Here is a 9,054-nt window from a genome sequence, read left to right on the forward strand (position 1 = left end):
TTTTGATTGAAAGTGAAGCCATGGAATGACTTTTAATCTATATCTGGTAAAAGCAGATAAAAACACTTTCAATCATAGATTTTTCTACTGAGTAATATCATTCTGTTATGTAATTAATTCTCAAAAAGGGCTGATTTTGGAGGCCAAAATGAGGCCTGATCATAGCCCGCCCGGTAATTGATATCAGCTAGAAACAAAAACCCCAAGCAACACATTATAAAGAGGGAATAATAAAATAACGTTGGGAATAATGACGGTGCCATCCGGTACTAGTTGATGCGCAAAAGCACTCAGAGTTCCCAGGAGAAAAGAATTATTTAAATGCAAATTTTTATTATTATTACTACGTAAATTGTTGTAATAAATTCATGAAAATAAGACACCTCACTAGCTTAATGCATATATAAAACCTAATAAAATATTTATGAGCCCACACCATCAGTTTTATCATTTGGCATAAAAAATGGTAAACAAGATGAAACATTTCTTTAGTCCAAGATCAAACATACTTGATACAATTTAGAACCACACAAAATGATTACGATGATATTTGGTTTGAAAACTACAGAGACCCTCACACATTTTCATAGGAGAAAAAAGATCGTGCTTTGAAAAGATATACATTTTACAGTCATTAGTCTCTTTATATGAGAAGACTGGAATTACCGTGGGCGGTGCATTTTCTGACAGAACGCTATTTTGGTTTACATGCCATAAACAAAACTATCCTTATACAGTTTTACTGCATACCACAACTTAGAGATTTCTTAATACTTTTTACATCAACTACAGCACTTTAAGTTATCTGAAGAGAAGTGTAATAAATATATTATAAGTTCATAAAATGGCCTCTAAAAGCCACAGAGCATTCTAACGTGAGTCAGGAAATCTTGGAGATGATTTCATGACTGTTTATTGAATAAATAAAACTGTTAATACCTAGAAAATTGATGATGAGTAGGAAAAAAATCTAGTAGAAAAATATTACTATTAATAACCGTTATAAGATGCCATATGATGAAATCATTAAAAATGCCTTGGCATATAATACTTACATTATTAATGATTAATATTTTGGCATGTGAGTCCCACATGTTTTAAAGTGATATTACAGAAATGGGATTCCCCTGGAGCATTAATTCTATCTCTATTATGGCCTTTATCACTTGCTACCTTTTATATATTTATGTGCAAGTCATATTTCTCCTTCTAGGTTGTAAGTTTCTGGAGGGTAGGAAGTATGTCTGATTTACCTTTCATATCTCCATGGTACCTAGCACGTGACTTACGTATCTTCGGAACTCAGTAAATATTAGTTGATTGAGTAACTGAGTGCATTTACTTTCAAGTATTATTCTCCAATAGAAGAAATAGTATATATTTTTTAACTGTGTTTTACAAGTTAAATTATTATGAATGGAGAAAATAACAGGAGAAATATATATCAATATGTTAATAGAAATTGGGTTAGAATAGTGGAATTATTATCTTTTTCATTTTTCTATTCCAACTTACTTATGATATGGTCATATTTTCTTTCTAATAGAAGGAAAAATAACAAAATGACACTTAGTACTCTGCTAGATTAGATCACTTCATGAGAATTATGGTGACTTCTCCAACATAATCAGGACTCTCCACTCCCATACCCACCCTCTCACTCCCCACTACCACATTCCTTTCCTTCCCCCTCTCCTCTAGCCAATTAATAATGGAATGGGAACAAGTTGGAAAAGATAGGTTGGAAGGAGTGGGAAGAAATGATGGTTTAACTCTGATATGCATTGAATCATTCATTCAGAAACACTGAGTGGTCTGATGGGTGGGAAATACGTGGGGTCAGGATGCAGCAGTGGGAGAAGAATGCAGAGACCTCAGTGTCAGAGGTAACAGCAGGACCAGCCACAGTCTTGGGGCCATCAGCCCAGATGCCCAGAGAGCAAGTGGCCAAGCAACATCGCAGTCAATCCAGGGAGCACTCAGAGGACAGAGAGAAGCCAAAACGTCTCTCCTGCTCTGCCATGAGGCCTTGTCAACTTGCCCCTACACCCCCGAGCCAAGAGGGAAACACAGAAAGCCTGAGGGATTCATTTTAAACGATTGTTTAAAATGGGAAGAAATTACTTTTAAGTGGCAGGATCAAGTGTTTTCTGCCATCACTGGAAAGAAGATGTGAGAGCAGGATGAGATTAATGACAAGTTAAAAGAAAGGTGTGTGTCGCATCTGTTTGATCAGTATCTTCTCAATTTATACCTGCTGCACATTTTCTTCATTGTTTTCAAAAATAATTTAATGAGCACTTGCTATATACCAGACACTAGAGCTGGTAGTTTTTGCACAGAAAAGTATAATTATAATAGATGTATAGAGACTGGCTTTAGGTGAAGTCAGAGGAGCTCCCAAACTATACATTTTTGAGAAAAATGAGATACAAAGACCAATTATATTATTTATCATTTAAAATGGAATTACCTACAGGGGACGCAATAATCCATTGCATGTTTCCAACACAAAGAGTCACTGAGCTAAATCAGCTTGCAGATTTTCAACCCAAAGAATGATCTTGGAACCTGAAAACTTATAACTGTGCATTCTGGACAAGTGTTGTTCAAACTCACTTCAACAATATCAGCAAGAAAAATGTGGCTCTAAAAATCATTTAAAGAAGTAATAGTTCTGTATCATGCAGAAAAAAATGATATTAGTACAGGTCTTACATTTTATTTCATGAGAACACTGCCAATGGCACTGATGTCAAATTGGAGGGAGATTCATGTTAAAATTCAGATATGGATTTAAGAATGATGCAATTACTTTCCTTCTACTCCACAAATATTTAGAAAGCAGCTACTATGTGGCAAACAAGATGGAGGAGGTTAAAAAGAGAATCCTTTTCTCAGAAAAATAGATACTGTGCTTGTGCATTGGCTAAACTTTTATCTCAGACGAACTAATTTGTATCCCATAGTAATACCCTGTTCTTCACAAACCCCCACGTACATCACACCAAAATATATCTTCTGTATCTTGGAGACCTAACTGGCTCTGGAAAAAGCTTCAGTTTACAAAGTTTCCCTGTATATAGAGCTTTATTCCATCTTGGAAAGGAGAGAGAGAAACAGCACTACAAGGGGCGCTGAATTCATTTCCCTGTAACATAAGGGGCGAGCGGCACATAAAGCTTGATGGCCTGAGATAATGAAGGCTTCTCAGTAAACTTCCTGGAGAGATCTCAAGTGAGTCACGGAAATGTCCGAAATGAAATTGGACAGATCCAAAATTTTAAAAACTTATTTAAATTGTAACAAAGAAGCTTGGCCATGCTCTTTCATTATATAAACTTATGGCCATGTTAATAGAGTTACATTGAATCACACATTTCTCTTGTAAACTGCATTTGAGCTCAAGCTGATGATTGAGAAGAAGAAAGGTTCATGTTGGATAATGTTCCCCATGCTACCACTAACAAATTCAGCAGATGTGGAACTAGCATTTTGGCTTTGAGTTTTCTTTCAGTTCACCTTGGGGGCATTTTAGTTCTCTTCAAGTCACTTAGAAACACCATGGTCAGTGTAGCGTGAAAAAATGCAAGGACACCGATTTGGAAGACCTGGCTTGAGTGTCACCATCTACTGTGATTCGACCTCTCTAATCTTTATCCATGAGATGGAATTCTTCCAAGGAACAAGCAAACGAAATCACATGTAGGCACATGCTTTGTAAACTATGAGGTATTAAATAGATGTAAGATATTGTTTTGTAATTATATAATTTGGGAAATAATTTTATATTTAATAAGAGTAGAAATCTCAAGTTAGGTGACTCAAAACATCTGCTGTTATGTCTAGTGCAGCTAAAATCCTGCTACAAAATCATGTAAAAATAATTATTTTTCAAAGCCTACAAATAAAATAAGATTACATTTTTTAAGATCACCAAAGCTTGAATTGAAATAAAGGGAAAAATTATAGTTCAAGACACACATCATCAGTTCTTAAGGGAAAAAAGTTCCCTGTCAATCTTTAACAGCGAGTAGGTTTTAAAACTAGTCAAATTTAGCATAATAATAAAACTTCAATTTATGTTGAAACCATGCTGATATTATATGCAAATGTACAACCCAGCGTTAAAATGATGGCAGTACTCATAGTAAGATGACTAAGAGCTAAAGTAACTATTTCAATCTTGCCACATCTTTTCATTATTATGAGGTTTTTGATCTTGAAATAATACACAGCTATCAAATTAAATCTGTATTTTATTATAATAGATTTCAATGATATTTACTTGTTTTTATGGATATTATGTGTTAAATTTCAGTAGAATGAACAAAAATAATGGAATTAATCGTGCCCATTGATTTCTTTCTTTCTTTTTTTTTAAAGATTGGCACCTGGGCTAACAACTGTTGCCAATCTTTTCTTTTTTTTTTTTTTCTGCTTTATCTCCCCAAACCCCCCCCCCACCCCATACACAGTTGTATATCTTAGTTGCAGGTCCTTCTAGTTGTGGGATGTGGGACGCCACCTCAATGTGGCCTGACGAGCGGTGCCATGTCCGCGCCCAGGATTTGAACCCTGGCCCGCCGCAGGGGAGTGGGTGAACTTAACCACTCGGCCATGGAGCCGGCCCCTGATTTCTCTAATTTGTATAAAAACTGTCTTACTGAAAAATAATATTAACTTGGAAATGCCATTTCTGAAGGTTAATTTCTTCTATAGCCATTGCAGTATAACGGAACATGGAACCCAGTTAGAAGTGCAGGCCAATGCCACATGTATATTTATGCCCTTGGTCAAACCAGGAGTCTCAAGCACATAACACTATATAATGTAGTGCTCTTATAATGATGTGTACTGTCTGCCTAGGATGTTTTTCTTATGGCTCTTGCCAGTTTAGTTTGGGATTTCATTTTGCAAGTGCTGTGTCAGATCAATTCTGCCCTTCTGGTTCTGTGCAATGTAACAGTATGACATCCAGAGCTTATCCGGATGAGCAGAGAGCAAATGAATTTCTTTCTGCTCCTCTGTTGAAGAGGAGAGAAAATTCTTCAACCTCTAAGTGCTCAGAGAGCATCATGCTATTCTTTATGGTAGATTAATCTCAGGACCATGAGTTCTAGGGGTGCAGAGTCCAGGGCAAATCACACTGGTCCCGTCTCATATTTGCACAGAGGTCAAATCAGGTTCAGAGGAATAGCTCACCCCGCCCCCTGGGGCAGGGAGAGCCTCCAAATAGCCAGGTGAAATAAAGGCTGTGCAAGAGGGGTCTTGCTTGGGGTGACTGAGGGGGGTGGTTTATAGCTTCATTTTAAGCCAAAACCACTCCCTTTCCCCTTCAGGACGAAAAATCACAGAGCAATCACCCCAATTCTTTCCAGTCACAGGAACAACTCTTGGCCAGGGCCAGCCTCTGGGCATGTGAGCTGTACAGTCACAAAGGGCCCCAGGCATACCAGAGCCCGCACTTGGTTTAATGCTCTCCTGTCTCCGTCTTGAAATTCTTGATACTTTTTGAACAAGGCGCTCCATTTATTTATGCACATACGGACGGAGTATACAAAGCCATAAAGCATTTTTAACACAGGAAAACCATCAGGTCCTTACCTTACTGCGCTCTTACCAAGGATAAACGAATCACAGTAATTTAGAGCTGGAAACGATTAGGCTGAGATTAAAATGAGCCCAACTTTTAATAGAAATTAAATTTTAAGTGCACTGTGATATTGCACTTCAGGGGCACGTTTCCGGGATATCAGTAGTGTCTCCTTTTTCCTTTCCATCTGGGTTGATTAGATTATTTTGAGATAGTAAAATGTGGTTTGCTAGACATTTCAAACCAAGCATACAGAACAGATACACAGAAGTCACTACAGGGTTTTTAATTTTTTTGGCGTGAGAAAACCAGGATGCAAACCAAGGTGTCAGATGATAGCGTATCTGTTAATACCGAGGGACGGGTGCCAGCCCTACACAAAGGTGTGGAGACAGTGAGGTTTCACAGCATGTCTTTACCTCCTCTTCCAGCATCCCTTTATCCTATTACATTTGCGCTCCTTCCTTCTCATCCTAAAAATGGTTAGATTTCTGGAGAACTTGTGTATAAATTCTTCTCTTACCTCTGCCACACGATTTGAGCCCAAAATGGACATCCTCTTTCTGTTGCTTTGTTCTCAGCTGACTTTCATGGTTAGAAAGCTACCTGATAATTAACCCCTGTTAAATTATTAATACAATTATTATTAAATTAAGGTGTGACTTCTACTTGGGGTGCTCTGTCTTTTGATATTTAATACTAGAAAGTCTTAAAGACTCAAAGAAATGCATTTCTCCCAGAGCCATTGCGAAGTCCACTGACAAGCCAGTGGGTGCTTCCTGAAGGCCTTCAATAACACCAGGCAGAGAGCCGCCATTGTGTCTGCTTGTAAGAGCTGCCCGTGATGGCCATGTGTGGCTGGGAGACAGAAGGACCCCTCCAACTATTCCTTTACTTCATGCTGAACTTGAATAGCTTAGTAGTTCCTCCAGACTTATGATTCAGACCTTATCACACTGTCCCACTTACAGCAGATGCTGACATACAGAAAAAGTAATGTACTTTACATAACCCCAATACTTCTTCCTCCAGCCTCCTGGCTGACTTTCCTTCCTAGGTCATTGAGAAAATAGAAGCAACCATGAGAGAACTTTTACAAGCTCCCACCACATCTTTCACTTGCCAGCACTGCACTGCCATATCGTCTGCCTTCTCACCTGACTAATGATTGTCTGCATGCCTGTTTTAAGATCTCTGGATTCCATCATCACTCACCTGCTCAAGGTCCTCATTCCAGCAATTCACCTCTCCTTCTGGATCATTCCCATCAGCAAACAAATGTCATTATTTCTCTTATCTTAAAAACAGCAAAAACATCCTCTCTCTTGACCTTACCTCCTGCTCAAGCTACTGTCCATTTCTAGTTCCCTTCACAGCAAAACTTGAAAACCTTAGACTTGCTCTGCAATTTCTTGCCTCTTATTTCCCATCATTACTTCAGTCAAGTTTTTGTCCCCAATCCTTCCACGAAAACAGCTCCTGTCAAGTTCTCCAGTGACTTTCATGATGCTCAACCCAATGGTTTTATTCTCAGACCTCATATCATCTGACCTGAGCCACATTTAAGACAGTTCATGACTTGGTTCTCCTTGAAACACTTTTTTCACTTGGCTTCCAGGACCCACATTCCTGATTTTCTTCCTGCTTCGCTAGCTGCTCCTTCTCTGTCCTTTGCTGACTTTTCCCCATCTTTCTGTCCTCTTAACAATGGAGTGCCCCAAGGAAAGGTCCTTGGACCATTTTTCTTCTGAATCTACACTCACTCCCTTGGCTATCTCATCTATTCTCAGGGCTTTAAACATCATCTATATATGAAATACTCTCAAATCTTTCTCTCCAGCACAGACCTCTCTCTTGAACTCTAGACTCATCCATTGACTCAACTTCAGTGTCTAATAGGTATCTCACACTCAATCCTGATCGTCCCTTCCAAGTCCACTTTTGTCCCCTGTCCCCCCAGTCTATTCTAAGTAGGCAAGCCAAAGTGATCCTATTAAAACATAGGGCAGATCATATCACTCTTCTATTTAAAACTCCCTAATGGCTTCTGGTAACTTTCAGAATAAAAGTCAAGTCCTTACCTTATTAGGCCCCACCCAATCTGCCTGAAGTTGCTTCCTGGCCATCTCTCCCTAGTGCTCATTCTGCTGTGCCCTTGCTGGCCTTCCAGCTGCTCATAGAACAGGCCTGTCATGCTCATACCTAAAGGCCTTCTCATTTCCTCTTCTCTCTGCCCGGATTGCCCTTCCCCTAGATATCTGCGTAGATTGTTCTTTTGCCTCTTTCAAGTCTTTGTTCAAACATTACGTTCTCTCGCAGGCCTTCCTTGACCACCCTATTAAAACTGCAAAGCCCCTTCCTGTCCACCTTCCCTGATTCATCTTTCTCCATGGCACTCTCTCTTTCTAACTCTAGGTTTTTCTGATGTATTTTATTATCTGTCTCCCTCAGTCCCAGAATGTAAGCTCCATGAGGGATGGGACCTCTGTTACCTGATGGAACCCCAGTACCCAGGTCAGCACCTGGAGCCATTAGCAGGTGCTCAATACACATTTGTTAAATGTATGATGATAGATCTTTCTATCAAAGAACATGGCCTATGTGTGATCTTCAGAAAATCCGTTTTCCAAAGATAGGAATCAGATCTGTGACTGAGGATCTGTCTCTTTCTTAAGCTCTTCTTTACAAAGCTGAAGGAACAGCTATAAGGCAGACTCCTGTGTTTGTGTGGTGGGAGCATTCACTAGGAGTTCCTCGCTGTCCAGTCAAACCACTCATTCTTGCCCTTTCAGCTGAGCAGGTGAAACTGAAATGCTGTGCAACACTTTTTTTCTCCCCAAAGCCCCAATACATAGTTGTACATCCTAGTTGTAAGTCCTTCTAGTTCTCCTATGTGGGACGCTGCCACAGCATGGCTTGATGAGCAGTGTGTAGGTCTGCGCCCATGATCCAAACTGGCGAACCCCGGGCCATAGAAGTGGAGTGCATGAACTCAACCACTATGCCACTGGGCCAGCCCCAATTGTGCAACATTTTTACTGCTTGCTCACAGGTATTCCTTTGACTCACTAATTATTATGTAGCTTTGTTTTCCATAAGATGCCTCTTTTTAAATATGTTACTGTAAAGATTAAGCTGATGACTTATTTGTAGCAATAAAATAGTCTTCAAGATTGGTATATTATCATCTCTTGCATTTATTCTACTTTCTAGTCATATTAAATAACTTCACACTTGAAATAAATAATTGCTGCCCACTACAACAGTACATCTTGCTTTCATCAGGGGTGCAAAAAGTGAGTTCTGGAAAGACTGATGTGGACAGTAGCAACCCACTCTCATGCCAAGAGAACTTCTGGCTGCTCCTTGAGAAGCAATGCCCAACTCAATAGGACAAGACTATAGATTTGAATAAATCTGAGGAAATATTTGAGAATGCAAAATTTCATTCTCCCAGT

The sequence above is a fragment of the Equus przewalskii genome, chromosome 9 (genome assembly GCF_037783145.1).
Source record: "Equus przewalskii isolate Varuska chromosome 9, EquPr2, whole genome shotgun sequence".
Classification (NCBI taxonomy): domain Eukaryota; kingdom Metazoa; phylum Chordata; class Mammalia; order Perissodactyla; family Equidae; genus Equus; species Equus przewalskii.